At 35.3% G+C, this 17,479-nt stretch overlaps 1 protein-coding gene across 1 annotated transcript in view; it reads right to left on the bottom strand.

Moving 5' to 3' along the window:
* Positions 1-17,479, bottom strand: part of VPS13B (vacuolar protein sorting 13 homolog B) — a 459,490-nt gene that overhangs the window by 172,135 nt on the left and 269,876 nt on the right.

The following is a 17,479-nucleotide window of genomic DNA, read 5'->3' as shown; positions in this document are numbered from 1 at the left end:
CACCAAGTAGTTATAAAGTACTTTAGTAACTCAAGGATACACAAATTACAGCAATTATGGAACTCAGTGGTTTCAAATCATCATAACAATAAATAATAATATTAAAAAAAAATCTGCTGTGCACTAGCACAGCACGTACTAAGGTACTAGCACGTACTAAGGCATTATTCAAAATACGAATGTCAGAGCGCCTGGGGAAAACAATAAAGGACAATTGGATCTACACAACAGATCATCCAGACCCACAATCATCCAACAGACCAACTAATAAAAGAGTACTAAGGTTTAGCTGAGTGTCATTGTGTGTCTGTTAGTCTCCTCAGAGTCTGGAATACATATGGACGTGGTGTTAGATACATGTATAGAAAAAAAAAGCTTTGAAAAGGAGCTTGATTTACTGCTATTTCAGGACAGCTGAGCTTCAAGTGCAGAATCTACTACTAATAATGTCCAAGTTCCCTGCAAACTGAATGACATTAAGGGAAGATGGTCGTGATCTTCCGCAATGCCATCACACTATCACAATAGAATTGTGTCTCTTAAATATTTCCAACTGCTATTAAACAGTCATGTTTGAAACAAATGTAAATAGGATACATACAAACACAGACTTATCCCCTCTCACAGTTTCTAGACTTTCCCACTTGTTCAGAAAAAACTGTCTTCTACAGAAGGTAGTAATAATAAAGCTTTTTTTTTTTTTCCTTCCAGGAATCTTACCAAAATATGCCATTTACTTTTTACTGAAAGTTTTCAACACAGCTTTTTTCTTGCCAAGCTGGAGCAGACAGGTTTTCCCTTACAATTAATTTGTAAGCTTTGTAAGTATAAATACAGACAACAATACAGATAAAAATCTCAGTTCTTAATCCTGCTCAGAGATGCTTTTGAAATAGCAAACAATCACTTTTCTTCTAGCTAACTTTGTGGCCTTAACTTAACCAGTTTTATCAACTACCACCTACTGAATTGTGCAGATACTTACTTTCACCCTAAATCATTTTTAAAAGGACTGATTTTCATTGAGCTACCATAATACAAAAGGAAAGAAATATTGTTTTTGAACAGACAGAAGAAGAAATCTGAAGAACTGAATTCAATGTTTTGCGCTATTTTGCACGTGACTGATACCCTCCCCAACAGACTAGAAAATGCTCTTTTGGCTACAGCAGAGGTGACAAACCTAACTGGGTGCATGAATGTGCAGAAGAGCAAAGTCTGCCAGGTGCCAGACATGGTGCACAAGGAGGCCAGGGACATGGGAGGCTGCTGGGACAGGCCTTTGTGCTGGCCACATCCCCTTCTCTTCAAGGCTAGAACATGCCAAAGGAAAATAGGAGAGGCAAGTTTCATTTCTACCCTCCCTAAGCTTATTGTGTGACTCTAAGCAACAAAGTTAACATCTTCAGCCACCAGTTTACTCATATATATGGTGAGCATACTGCCAAAATCACATCGTGAAGATGATTAATTGCATATAAATCATTTCGAGATACAGCGTTATATGAACACAAATGTATAAAAATATGTTTAAATTAAGTACTGCTGATTTTTAACAAGATGTTATTTATGTAACTTAAATATTTTTAGTTTGAACACCAGCGGGTACATATTCAGAGGAAAAAAATAACAGCATCCCTCCACGCCCACTAATTACAGCGGTGGAGCCAGGTGGGTGCTACTATAAATCTATTTGCTATCCGTTTAGGAAGGTCAGAATTTAGTGAACTGGACTATACCAAGGACTGGTAGCTGTGCACTGATCATATAAAAGCCACTGAACACATGAAAGGAATTAGAGTAGATCACACATCAAACATTTTGGCCTGGTGCTTCCTTCCACTAGTCCTACAGGCAGGAAATGCTCTACATATCCTGTGAGGTGACCAGACATTTCGAAGCAGCCCCGTGCTCCAAGGGCTCTGGTACAGTCATTTTCTGCAAATAAGCTGACGAACTTTTGCAGTGCAGTTGTCTTCTAGACTCGTATCTGGACCACAGAATGAACGATCCTATGATGATAAGGTATGGTATGGTAAACTACAAAGTAATTTCAGCCTGTCAGGAAAAAAAAAAAAAAGCATGAAACGAAACAAAGCTAAAGTTTGCAGCTGTGCATTTAGATGTCATCTGGTTTAATGACTTTTGTAACTTTATTGTTTAAATTCCTCAGCAAAAATAACAGCCTGAGCAAGTCTGAACTTTTAAAGATCAGTTTTTCATTTTTATACTGTTTAATGTTTAGACAGTTTGAGGAATCTCATTATATTTCTTAAGCATTCACCCAAATTCAGGGAGCATAGTATAAATATACAGTTGACAGACTGTATAAATGATAAGTATGCACAATTCCAAAGGAGGGTCTGTATGATATTTTTGGATGCCAAATGTTTCTACGGAAAACAAGTGGAATAGAGTTTCTCTAAATAGAGTCAGTGAGGACTGAGTGTGAAGAGTGTAAGTGGAAGTCTGGGGTAGGGATGTTAGCAAAAAGAAGTCAAAATACAATGTAACCCAAACACTTTTATGCTTTTTGATTCATGGTAGAAATAATTTTATCTCAAAACTTAATGCTGTTTGGCTGTAACAGGATCTTTAGTCTTGATTTCTCAAATATTTCAGGTCTGCTTGGTTTACCATATAGCTAAGGCAAACAATCTTGTTATTCGGTCACTGCTTTCATCCTGTATTTTACTTTGGTTTAGTTGACCATTTCACCTAGTTAACTGATACAATACCTCAGTCTTCTCAGTTCTATAAATTGACCTGGAAATGTTGAGTTTCACTGAACACAGTCTTCTTATTTTATGCACGGTATATCTTTAAGTGGTGCAGTACAATCGGGTATGATGGCATAATCTAGAAGACATACTGTCCATAGTTTGCTTGATAAACTGACATGGAACAGGATTTCTTCTTGAAAAATTGTATATCGAACTCATACCTAAACATAAGTCAAATTCTGTACAAGTATTACTGAACATTAGAAATAAATACCTTTTTTTTTTTTTTTCCATTTATACCAAACAGTATCTACCTATCTGTATTTTCGGTATGTATATATGGTAATATATGCTTGCAGCATATATAGTACAACATGAAACCACCCTAAATCGCAAATATTCAACTGCTTAACGTTCCAAGACATAATCCACATTTAACTTTGACATATATTAATCTCCCAAATGCCACTTGATTTTTTTTTCTTTCTGCAGAATCATTGCATTCATATTGGCAAGTTGCAAACGTTTAAAAAATACTGAGTATTATATTGTAAAATACCCCAATAATAGTAATATAATACCAGTAATAGCCCAACCTACTGTTTTAAAGCCATTTTATGCTGAAAAAGATGAAACACTCATCTTTCTTAAAAATGATACTTAAAAAAAATACTCCTTTCCTGTAGTCCCTGCAATGCCTTTGTCATTGAGTTAGACTTGATGATCCTTATGGATCCCTTCCAACTTGGGATATTCTATGATTTAAGTGTCGTTAGGAAACTGTCCTAGTAGAAGAACCAGAAAAATGTAGTCCCGAGAACTTCCAGGATTCCTATGACATTATGATGGATTCTTTTTCCTCTCAGAAAAAGCTTTTGAACAGTCATCTCCATTGTGAAACCACTTCCCCACCATCATTTTCTGATTTTTCTCTGGCTTTAAGGGAAGACTGGGGGAGAGGAAAAGAGTGCTTCACTATAGTATATTTTGACTTTGGAGATTACGATATACCTATTGAAGGTATTTTGTTGGTTCTTTTAGGGACTTAAGGTAAAGCTTTTAATTATGTTGCTTCTAGTGAACTCATTTCCTCTATACAAGATCATTTCTAATCTTTCTCATAGCACGACTAACTGAATCACACCTAAAAGTCAAGCATATTCTCCTTGACATATTACCACCAAATAAAGTTTTCACGTATTAACAACGTTTGACAAGAGGTATAAAATTCCATGGAGATCTAGGAAGGCTTTCTTAAAAAGCCCAATCAAACAAGAGACTAAAGCCATTAAGAGGTATTGTGCACATCACGGAAAGGGACTCCCTCCCTCTCTCTCTCTCTTTTTACAAAGATTTTTAATTAATTTAGTGAAACATTCAAAAGATGTGGAAGGATGCAGCAGAGCTCCAAGAGAGATCTCCCTGAAAGGTCAGTTTACAAATGAAATTCTGATACACAGATTCCTGGCTTAAAACCTGTAACAAAGCTATGAATATAAACAACACATTTTGAGTTCCCTTCCTTCGGTCAATTGTAAAACCACTAAATCTTTCATATTATTAAACGTAATTACTGCAACTTAAATTTACAAGCAGTTATCTAAGATTGAAGTGACTAGATTTTTGTTTCTTCTGTGACAGAAAATAAATGGATAGCTTTTGTTTTGATAGCATACTACTGCTAAATCTTTAACTGTGATACCAACAAACTGAAGTTCCTAAATATAAGCTTTTAGGAACTCAAAGAGCACACTGTCTTAAAAGGGGTGTTTATGTAAAAGTTTTTAAACATATTTTGAGTTTAATATATTAATTTTGAGTTTAATATATTAATGTATGTTAAATATATTTAGCAATATATTTAATAAATATATTAAAACGTGTTTTAAACATATTTAAACATGTTTTTAAACATATTTCACCTTTAGAAGGTGAAAAACAGAACAAGTGGAATCTGGTAGGAAACTGACCTCAAAACTCATTGTTAGTGCAAAAGTATAAAATATACGAAAATCATAAAGAATCATAGGGGACAGGTAAAGGACATGACAAAAACAGCCGAAGCCTAAACTCAGTAGTATTCTTATTAATGATAAACTGTTGCTGAGACAGCTTTTGGCAGCAGGACACAATTCATTCTTAGAAGTCTACCATAGGAAGCCACAGAATACACCATTGCTTTTTTAATCATTAAATGGAAAACCTTCACAGTAAATCAGTTGAAGTCTATTAAAGCCTACAGCATATACACGAAGCTGTCAAAGATGTTTTTGAACAGAGGTTTTACGTAAGCTCCACTTACAGTGCGATGTCAGGCAAGACTAATCCTCATCTACTAGAAAAATCCCTGTATATTTACAGTATCGACCACAAGGACTATGATTCCATTGTCAGGTAGTTCAAGAAACTCCACAAGGCACCCAAAACATACAAACGATGGTGGCTATGAAGAAAATTCAGTGTTTTACTTTCCGCCTGGAGCTAAAAGAAATATAAAATACTGCAAGGATAGTACATAGATGCAGACATACACACAAACAAATGCCCCGCTCACTTGAGTGCCCATTTGGGGAACAGCAAATTTTGCAGCTGGATTTGCTAATGTTTTTCTGTTTCTTCTTGTTCTTTGAAAAACTGTCACATACAAAGATCAAATAATACTATTCAATAGTGAAATACCTTTGGTTATCAGGAAAAGTTTAAATCCGTTCTGTTCCTATCTTGCAAAGACAGGATATATCTCTGTATATTCCTATGTCCTACTCATATAACCTCTGAACCTGTTTCTGTTTTACTTGCTGGAGAAAAACTATCAGACTATCATGTCAGAAGAAGGGAGTATCTGTGCTTTATGTCAATCACTGACATTGAACTCAATGGAGATGCCTGACACTATCCCTGTATTTTATTACGCTCAACCTACACTTGTGTTAGCCATTAACATACCAGCGTTAGCCGTTGCCTTCTCACAGGGACAAGAAACAAACAAAAAACCCAACAACTACCAAAAGCACCAGAGGGCATGAAAAATGTTTTGAGAGGCTGAAGAATGATAGATTTATCTTTGTGTCCTACAACTAACAGACCCCATAAGAATATATGAACCAGTCCTCAAAAACAAACAAATAAACAAAAAACCCACAAATGAACAAAAACAACAACAACAAAAAAACTAATGGATTTATGTCTTTAAGGACACACACACACAAAGAATAGCCTCTGAAATGCAACAAGAACACTGTATATTACTTTTAAATCTGTATTTAACTGCATCATAATCAGGTTTAATAGCAACTAAGCATGACTTTTGTCTGTGCTTAGGGTGGCTGAGCACTCAGCTCTCTTGGAAAGTCAGTAAGGGCTGAGAATCATACTCAAATAATACAATTTGAGTTCTTTACGATAACTGCAATTAGGCTTTAATTTTGCCATGGGAGCTTTGAATCGAGTCCCATGTTCAAATATCTTTCCTGAACTAAGTTAATATATAATTAGTGCGTGTATTTCTGATAATCTTTTTTGTTAAATAATCAAAAACCAAAGTACTTAAAAACATTAAATGGAAAAGACTTGAGCAAACTGTTTTTCAAAAGAAAAGATCTCCTATCCAAAAAGTAGTTTAAGAACTGTGGTATGAATTTGTCATAGATAAAAACCCTGTGAGGGACATCAGAGAACCCACAAATATCTATGGAATGAACCGCAATCTGTATACAGAAGTTAACAAATGTCTCATTACAAATGGGATATGGTTTTCCCAGTAACAGAAGCACAGAGCTTGCATTATATTTAACTTGAGATCCTGTCATAATTAAAAATACTACAAAGAAAAAAGTCTGCTTTATATATTGCTGGAAAATACTTTTCAACAAACAAAACAGTTGTTGAACCAAATGTGATGGAAATTATAATTACTCACAAACAACTGAGAAGAAAATTGTAATATAATAATAAGTTTTAAAAAGATTTCCTGAATTATTTTAGAATAAGTTATTTACCACAGCCATGACCTTTGGATGTTAATTTTCACTATATAAGAAGAAGTAAACTAGAAGTGGTCACATAATTATTTTACTTTAAGTATCAGCAAAGGAAACCCAGGGAAGAAAGCAAGGAGTTTGCATGAAGTAAATGAATTTTACTGAACGTAAGTAACCTGTATAGGTGGACCACTCTGTCTCTTAAAATGGCATTAATTCCTAAGGATCAACTAATTATTTTTTCCCACACTAATAGAAAACCAGACACCTCTTTCTCTTACTTCCCAGTATTTTATGGTAACAGGCAAAATACTAAAACTAAAGGTTAGAGAAACAGAAAGATTAAAGGGAGGTAACTTGAAAGAAGGAAAGAAATGTAAAAACTGCAATAATGTTGCTTTATGACATAAAACATACAACACAACTCACATAAATAACTCTACTTTTCAGATTTCCTTTTATTTTTCAGTTTTACAGCTTATCTGCAAAATTTTTCATTGCATTCAAGTTGCTGACTATCTACACTGTGAAAGGTATCCTGGGATTTTTAAATGCTATTTCACGTCCTTTTTCTTTGTCTCTGTGCCTTTTTTGTTTATCTTTTAAAACTGTTACAGTATGTTTAATAATGCCAATGCTCAATCTGAGAATTTTATTAAAATTCCTAGTTCATGGTGTCAGAATCTGTGCCGTGTTTCAAAAGGCATGAGCATGTTGGTGGATTAAGCTGCTGCAAGCCCAGGCTGCTGCAATCCTACTCTTTTGCCAGGGCTAATCCTTGTGTGATTATGCAATAAATGGGTTCAGGGGAATGACCTGACTGAAAGAAAAACAAATGCCCGATGCCTCCAAAACATTTTGAGCTCATTTAGCTCCCTCAGCCAGCTCTCTACACACAAGTACAACCAGTAACACCATAGAGCTGGAGAGAGGAGCATGTCTTAGAAGAGCTTGAATTAAGATCTGCAGCCTAGGTGGGCACAAAACTCATTGTCCAAAGAAGACTTTGTCCATAGTTGTGCTTTGAGTCCCTGTCCATGGCGGTGGGGTTGGAACTAGATGATCCTAAAGGTCCCTTCCAACCTGAGCCATTCTATGATTCCAAGATCATGGCTAAAATAATATTAAAAGTCAACGATACATCCACTCTACTCTGGGCTTCTGCAAAGAAACTCAGGCAGTATCCAGTCTTCTATCTGTGTTGAATCAAGAATTCATATTTTTCAAACTTAGAGTTCTTCCAATATTTTCAAATGGGAGTAAATAGTTATACAACCAGATTTCAGCAAAGGAGGTGTGTTTTAGTGCTTTTTGAGGAGAAACAAAGACATAAGACTTCTAAGGGGTTCATTTAAAATGTGCAAAAACATTATGAAAGAAGAAGGAGAAGAAATGACTCTTCCTTGGTAGCAGAACACAAGAATTGCAAGAAACCTAAGGTCTCAATTAAAAAAAAAAAATCAAAAAAATAAGCATAAAGATATACATAACAAACATTTAAAGATTAGGAAATAGCAAGGCAAGTAGTTCAAAATAATGAGCAATTCAGTTTGTAAAATGGTAACAGAATATAATGAGAAGTTTAAATGGTTTAAAACTAACCGTAATTCAAACAATTCTTCGATTTTATTTTGATTGGCTTTGCTATAATAGGCTTCATCACAGCAGAATTGCAGCTTTTTTGTCAGGAAATGGAAAAAAACATGACTTTATACAGCACCTCAAAGCAGTACATACAAAGGAAATCATAATCTCTCTCCCACTCAAACACCATAAATATATTACAGATTTCTAAACTGAAGTTATAGCAATTTCACATGGAAAGCTCCATACGTGCTACAGCAAATGCTATGTAACTGTGTTAAAACAGTATTTGAGACAGTGAGAAATATCAGAAGACCAAGGAAACTGAGTTCAGGTTGCCGTGTCTCTTGAATTTAGTGTCAGCTTTGCAATAGTTAAGATCACCCACAGCTGAGAAACCTTGTTACGGAACAAAGTGTCCTGCACTGGCACAACAGAGAAAACGATGTCCTTGTGGAAGTTGTGCTTTACAACAGCTATTTATGTCTGATCTACTGTCCAGTGATGGTAGCTTTCTTAAATAGTCACAGAAAGGGAGTAGACACTATGAAAATTACATAAAATATGATATTGAACACTTTGCAGACTCTTTTTCTCTCATGCCTTTCTCCCAAGTTCACAGCCCAACTGGCTGACCCGAGAATTTCACAAACTGAACTCACAGTCTGAAAGCCTTTCCCACTTTAGCTCAAAATTATACACAGTTATTAGTGAGAATGAGCTATGCCTAAATAATGAAACAATCATAACCACACTGTAAACTCAAAAGCTTTACCACAAAAACTTAATGCAGTTGGCTGGGGCACTGAGATCTTCACTCTACTGCAGCAACTCCTTCACCAACTAGCAAAAGGAGTGAGGCAAACAGCCAAAACAAGGCCTGTACATGGAAGATGAGGTAATCACAATCTTATTTGCCTGCCGAAATGTGTGTGCGGTCATCGCTGGTCAGTCATTGACCTGGAAGTGGCACACAAGGCCATGGGATACCACTGTATAGCACTGCACTGTATAGCACTCCACATTGGAGTTCCTCCAAAAACACCTGGGGAAGTTCCCATGATCTTCTAGGTCAAACCTGAAGGAATTTGAGAGATCTTTGAAGAAATCACTGCCAGCCTCTGGGTCTGCACTTTCTGTCACAGAGAAGCAAATCTCTGTGAACCTCCATGAAATTAACTTCATTCCTCCTCCCCACTCCCCATGAAGGGCTGGGATAATGCTAGGGCGAAGAAGACATTTGTGCAAATATCTCAGCCAAATCAGGAGCAGTATACTCAACTGAAAACAAGGGAAAACTTTGCAGATAAAACTGATATATGAAGTTAGTAAAGCGGAAATGAAAGTAACAATAAATAATGGGGGGAGTGGTATTTTTAATCTTAAAACCTTTTCTTTTTTTTAATTTACACATTGCATGAGAGTTACTAGGAGACTTCAAAAAATAACTTCAGCAGTTTAATGGATTTCACCTTTGCTGTGTTTGAATGAATTGGTTAGTTGTGTGAATAGATTCTTTATTGACATTTACTTGACAGTTTATTTTCCTGACATATTTAATAAGGTTTACGAAACAGCTGCCCTGATTAACAACAAATGGATGTTTAAATGACATAATAATGGCCATGCTCTTTGATAGCAGTGTTTCTATGAAGCTTGTTTCAATTTGTTTTCCATGAGGAACTGCACAAAGAAATTCAAAATCATTGTATGAATCAGAGGAAAAAATTCAGTGCTACTAAGTGGAAGAGAAAATATAAAGTGGGTCTGTGTATTGAAAACATGGTGATTAACCCAATGAAATTCAGGAGAAAAGTTGTAGGAACCCTTTACTTATTTTGAAATGTATTTTATTTTGAACCATCAGAGTATAAGGGAAAGAAATGATTTTTAAAATATGTATTTAGCCAAATTAGATATGTATTATTGCAGTTCCAGTAAAACGCTCAGTTGAAGAAATCTCAAATAAAAATAAGATTGATGGTTAAAGCTGAACATTTTAAAAAGTTGAATTCCAACTATAAATGAAGCTTTGAATAAATAGCTCTTGGTATTAGATAATTAACAAGCTACATTTTTGAAATTAAATGGGCAGTTCCAGCTGTTATTTTACAATTAGTTTCCACTGAGGGTTTTAAATTAATAACTGCTGCAACAGCCTCAAACATGCCAATGTTAATTAGCAGTGATGTTTCCATGTAATGCTATCCATATATATATATGAATATTTTACTGGGGGAAAGGTCTAGGTAGACTTTTTTTCCCCTCCACTAAAGATAGAAGAATAGACAAATGTAAAGCAGGAAAATGTTACTTCCAAACCCAACTCCAGACAGAAGTTCAGGAAATTTATGCAAAGGAAATATGACTTTCCTAAGCTCTTTATGCAAAACAAAACAAAATAAAAAAAAAAAAAAAAAAGAAACAAGCAGCTAGGGTTCAGCTACAGTAGCAAAAAGCAGTATTTAGAACCTAAGAGCTAATGGGAATAATTTGACTTAAAACCCAATTTGATAATTAATAAAGCTAAGATTATTAAACACAAAATAAAAAAGTATTTTTTAATTTTTTTTAAGTAATACTGTAAATGACTCTTTAAAAAAAAAAGCCTTAAAAAAAAAAACAACAAGTGTATTGATCAATAAAAACATACTCTAAATTTCTCTAAATTTCAAAAACTTAGAAGATAAGTTGATAAGTTAGAGGAGCAAATTTAAAACATTCACTGTTACAGTATTTTTTATTGCCTTAGTACAGGAAGAAAAGAACTGAACTTGATGCTAGTGTAACCCTGCTTCACAGTTTCTATGTGATACATGAAATACCTCTCCTTGAAATACTGAGATTTTTTTTTTCTAGAAGTTATTTTTATGTATTACCTCTGCTGTTTGAAAAATTCTGAAATTAAAGAAAAACTGCAATAAAAAGTTCAAGACGCTCTGTACTTTTCCTAATTCCTTATGACACAAATGCACATTTTAATAAGCTGCTCACATTTCCATCAAAATCTATGCATGCACTTTTTTTTTTATGCAAAAAAAAAAAGAAAGAAGCTCAGGTTGGCATTAGCTACTGCCCTGTTTGCCTACCAAATACACTTCAATAAAGTATTAAAAAAAAATGAAGTAAAATGGAAAATAAGTTTTATTAGAGCCTTTATAAAATAATCAACTCTTAAATGGAAATGATTAGGCATGTATTCCTGGAATCATTTAGTTATCTGAATACTAAACGTCTATGCAAAAACAGAAGATTTTTTTAAAGTGTTAATTGGTTTGAAAAGGAAAACAAAGAATTAGCCTTATTGTTCATACTATAGTTGTAGAAATTCTAAGCTTTTTATAACATTAATTTAAAGGTACGGTTTTATAAATGTAAATATGGTCCCACAGTAATTTAATACTGAACAAAAAATGTTTCTGAAGAAAAGATGCTTATAGATGTGGGTGCTGCTGAAAAGTTTTGAAAAGCATTTGATTTTCCAAACCACATTTGAAAGAAAAAACAGATTTCCACGCAGATTGCTGGCTGTGTCTGCACTTCTTGCATAAACTCCTTCCATCATTCTTTCCTTCCTCTCACTCCAGCACTATCAGCACAGGCATACAAAATTGTTTACCACTGCTTTTTTCACTAAAGGACTTTTGTTAACCAATTACGGGATTCAATGATAGTATAGGTATGTTCTAGATAAAGTTCCTTGAAATAAAGATAGCAGATATAAGAGAAATAAGATTGTTTTGTTATTTGTAAATGTTTGAGCTATGAAACAGTGGAAAACAGTGAGGTACAAAAATGAAAAGCAGTAGATGAGATACATTTACAATAGAAAGACTTGTATTGATGAAAGGTTTTAAGAAAAATGCTAAGTAATTTACAGCTATCTTTTCATGATTATACTCTTCACATGTAATTTGGGGGGAGGGAAGGGGGGGAGTAAAGAATTTCCATTTTACATTCACAAATTGAAAACAGTCCAAGTACTGCTTTATGCTTTGATCTATGAAAGATCTACACATGAAAATGACCATGGAACATTCAGACCTGGACTATTAAGCTTTGATGTATGACATGAATGAAATCCTTGGATCTCAAAAATGATGAATCCGGAGTGTGGACAACAATTAGATTCTTTATTGGCCAAGCTGAGGAAAGCTTATGATTCTACTCACCTAAATCGCCCAAACTTGATGGTTTAGTAACACTTACACAGCAATTCATAAACCAGGCCTCCAACACCACCAGTCTGCATTCTCTGTGCCTTTTGTCAGACGTTTCTTTCTTTGTCTCAACAAACTCCGTTAATGCGACGCTATAATATTTTACCTCAAATTTATTTCACTCTCTCTGTTCATGGATATTCCCTAAAATTCTATTCTAATCATTCATGTCAGAGCTTGAAAAAAAAAAGACTGTCTTGGGGATGACTGGCAATTATCCATATAATTGAGCAGGCAATTTACAGTCTTTGTGATAATGGGGACCTTATCCTGAAGTAGAACTAAATTCAATCTCAATTTTAACTTTGTGCTCCTTCATATTGTATTTAAGAGTGGGTTTATTTACTTTTATATCAGTTGGTGAAACAGAATTGCTGGGTCCTGTGATGGAGTTTTCTTACTAATACTCCCTAATCCTGACAGTAGCTTAGCACAACTAGTGTTATTCCCTGTCATAAACCCCCAAGACGCATAGATTTTTTAAAAACCCAGTCCCTTTTATGTTAGCTTTCCACTGATTGCACTAAGCACTGTTTGTATATACAGAAAAATATTATTGTAATCTAAAAAGGTGACAAAAGACAATGTGAGATAATTGAGCAGAAAACTGGTTAAGATGACTACAGACACATTTGATTAGTTCCACTTCTTTAGAGCATTATAATTTATTCACGCTGATATTCCACATTAGTCACTTTTATTAAAAGAGAAAGAACTGAGGAAACGACAAAGGGAAAACACATGAAGACATACAAAGAAGGAAATGTGGCCTTCTGGAGCTACCCCAGGAGATGATGCTTTGTTTACCGCAGCCATCTCCACGCATGGAAAAGGATCCTCTGGTCTGGTGCCCTCATAATTGCTTTATATATATCAGTCAAAAGCCTTTTTTTGTTTGTTTGTTTGTTTTTGGGAAGTGATTATCGTTTGTCTGGAGAAAGACATGAGCCACTCAGCCTAAATTGCACTGAGGAAGGGGTTGGACTAGATGAACTAGAGAAGTCCCTTTTTACCATTCATAAATTCTATGCTTTGCTTTGATTTTTCTTCAACAGAATCAGCAACACAGCTACTTTTAGTACATGCACACACACATACATATATGTTTTTAGAGAAATGCTCACTGCTAGAAAGAAATTTTAAATGATGTCCTGCAAAGCAAGCAAACTGTTGCTACTAACACCACAATGGTTTGTGAATGAGCTTTCTCATCTCAGCACTCTTCCTCCCGAAAACTGCCAGAACTTTCTCTGTTCTATAAAATGTACTTGAAATTGGACATTTCAAAAGTTATTGCAAACCAAACACAGCATAATCACACAAGGTAAGAAATGACCACGTCATCTTTTCTTTCTGTGACCTGCTGAATCATCTCCGCGTAGTAGCCCCCTAGTCTTAAGTTTATTATGATCAGATAGTTGAAACCGCAAAAACACAGTTGTCTCCTTCACTGGTTCAGCAGAAATTTCATTTGCTCTGAGTAAATGACTCCTCCACAGTTCTAATTCACTGCTCTGCTCTCTCTTTTGCCAAGCTAGGCAGCTGTCTCATCTGCATGCTCATCCAAAATCTCCTTTTTTCCGCTCCCATGCCCCCATCACAAGACCTTTGGGCTCTGCTGCACAGAACAGTCAGTCCCTTGACAGGAACACCTGATTCTGGTTGTGCTTGTTGAAGACAAACCACCTTAGCTGGGGATTAAGAATCATAAAGTCATGATGAATCATTAAAAAAACACAAACTCCTAGGACTTAGGAGGAAAAAAAAAAAGGAGAAATTGTTTCTCACTGTGACCCATACGGTGTAGCTGTACTTTCGGGAGTCCTGTATTTACTGTTATGGTATACAACATCTTTGTCTACTATAGTTATTAATAGGTCTAAAAAATTAGATCATTTTCAATTGGAGGAAATAGTTATTTTTAGACTAATTTTTATATGGTAAAAGAAAACTGAAGTTACTATGTCAATACATTTCTTTCTAACTCGCAATAATCACCTGAAAAAATATTTGTGTCCAAACTTTTGGGGCACATTATGTTTCCAACATTCCATTTTCTATTTAGTTCCCTCTCCAAGTCAAGCAAGTAAACTATTTTTCCTAAGACACAGATGGAGACATTCAGCTCACAAGGCCCGGTTTCATTTAATATGACCCGCAGCCATACCAGATTTACCTTTCATGCACTGATACTCTGTTAATGCTAAACGAGCACTTCCAGTTTTTCATGTATGAATTTAATGGGACAAATTCAAAAGATATTTGGAAATTCTATTCAGCCATTAGCCATGAAAAAGTTTCTAAGCCTTTCCTGAAAGAACAGTTTCTAAACAAGACACAAAAATTCTTCTTTCTCATGAAACACTACTAGTGACATTAATTGCATGTGGTTGTAGTTCAGACCTAAACAGAAGACTGTTTAAACCAAAGTGACACCGCAAATTAAGTTTGAATCCCCACTCCAGAAACACTGTAAAGACAGTGGTTCAGACAATGATTTATTTTCTTTTATTCTATTAAAAGCAGCAGTAGTAAATTAGAGGAGAAGAGAGGTTGGAAAAAGAGGGAAGATGACATGTTGGGATTATTAGAATGCTGTAGCAGCTAATTCTTCAGTAATCAACAGGCTGCTGTAAGGGTTTTTTTTAAGCATCTCTTAAGCTGGGTATTGTACTACTTGTACCTCCATTGATATTTACTAAGAAATCTTTCAGCAAAAGTCACGAGTTACACATTGTGAGCTTCTTCGTTTAACTGTATAACTTTTAAGCATTCTGTATCAGCACTACAATTCTCCTGTTACACATTTTTGGTATTCAGTATCTTATACCATGGGCAGGTTAAAAAAGGCAAATACTGCATAACATATGAAATTTGGTATTTGGAGAACAGGATACTAACACCAGGCCTAAGTGTTCAAAACATCCCAATATCCCAACATTTTTTTTTCCCCTTTCAATATTGATTGCATGGTCTGCCCTAACAATCCAAAAATGTTTGCATTTCGTTACCTAATTTTCCGAAGAAAAACTGGCAAATGATGAAGTGAACGCCAGTCAATGTCACTGGTCAAACACCAATGATTGTCACTTAAGAAAATGCACACGTATCTTCAACCATGCATCTGTAACTACAGTATGTTCCAAATCAAAGCATATGTAATTAGAAAATGCATTAATTTCAACACCAAACTGGAACCTTACTATTTTGTGATAAAAATATTCACTGATACTGCTAGAAAGTGTTGAGTCTTGCTTAAACACACCAAAATAGTAATGCCCTTCCCTAAAACAAAAGACCACCCACTACCAACTTCAATATTGTCTCATAAAATTCTGCAAGTAACTTGACACTCTGCCCCAATGTATTTTAAAAACACTAAAGCTAGGATAATTGGATGATTAAAGGAACAAAGATAAGACTGAGTCTTTTGACAGCTGCTGAGAAATGAGAACGCTCAATGAAGTTAGAGAAAATTTCTGAAAATGGCAGACATTTCTCAGAAAAAGACATACAAAGCATATGTTGTGAGGCTGGTCACAAAGAAATCAGTAACATTCAGATGAGAGATGCCTGTGGCCCAGTGCTTATTTCTACCTTACCCCGTTAGTGCCTTGGTTTCTAAAGGAAGACTGGAGCATATCATAAAACCATGAAAACCAAACATACACTGCACAAACCTAATCCAGGATATTTATATATATAAGACCCTGAGACACATCATGCAAAAGAGTAGCAGAACCTTTAAGCAGTTGAGTGACTTCTGGTTTGACCAGCACAGAATGTTTGCATTTCAGGTAAAGCCTGAAAAAGCTGCAAAGGTATCAGCCTCAAGAATGTAAACTGGCATAGCTTCATCGACCTTGAGGTAAATGGCATCCCTCCCATTGCTGATGCACTGACTTGTGATGTGTATACATGGAACATTACACAGTTCACCTAAGTGATGGAAACTACCTTACTCTAGCTGGAACTTGCAGATCCCATTTTTTGACAGGGGATGTTGCTGATGAACTACTAGTTGCAGAGAGAAGAGTGCAACCTACTTTGATTTTCGCAACTCTCAAAGCAGAAATCAGATGGGAGTCTTCTTAGATAGGAGCAGGGTAGAAGCAGGGAGAGCCTGTACAAATACCAGGAAGATCTTTTTTTGTCTGTGGGCACACTGAGGGTTGGATCAGGCCTTGACACCCAGAACAGTTTGTGCCAGGCTTAAGATTTCTTCCATAAGAGCTCAATAATAAAATAGATACAGGACTCATTTAAAAAACAAAACAAAAAATGACCCTGTTATAAACTACTATAAGCAAACATACAAGCAAATACATACAAGCAAATATTTTAAGCATCTCCAAATGGAAATATGAAGAAAAAGACTTCCAACTTCTAAGTGTTCTGAAGAGAAACTGGAAATATTTCATTGGACTCCTAAAAATCCTAGTCTTGACAAAAAGTAAAACTTGCTGTCATTTTCTAGGCAGTAAATGTTTTACTGCTGGGAAAAGATTTTGATGTTTGTAATTTCTATTGAAGAGCACTATGAAGTAGTTAAAAATATTGCCACATCTGAAAAACAGACCAGCGGGAAGTATAAGACACTTGTTCATCTGTATTTCTGTGACTTTTCTCACTTGGTATTATTTGCAACCATACTTTCATGTCTGGCTACAGTGCCAACTCTACTAAGGATCATATATTACTTTTATCATGTTGATTACATATGTTCCCCAGTTTTGCTGCCTATATATGATTAGTGTGGTTTGCGCATACTTAGTGACACAATCCAGAGCATGACATTTTCACAGAAAGTATGTTTACTGGGAAAGAGTTCCTTAGAAGTTTGCTTTCCTTTACAGCTTTGATCTACGTGACATCAAGAATCCTACGGTTTGAATATGTGTTTACCATTTATATTATTAAGATCTATCTCCTTCACACTATATGGCTACTGAGCATTTTGGTAGTCACAAAA

The sequence above is a fragment of the Aythya fuligula genome, chromosome 2 (assembly GCF_009819795.1).
Source record: "Aythya fuligula isolate bAytFul2 chromosome 2, bAytFul2.pri, whole genome shotgun sequence".
Classification (NCBI taxonomy): Eukaryota; Metazoa; Chordata; class Aves; order Anseriformes; family Anatidae; genus Aythya; species Aythya fuligula.
This window is presented reverse-complemented; position numbering and strand designations above follow the sequence as displayed.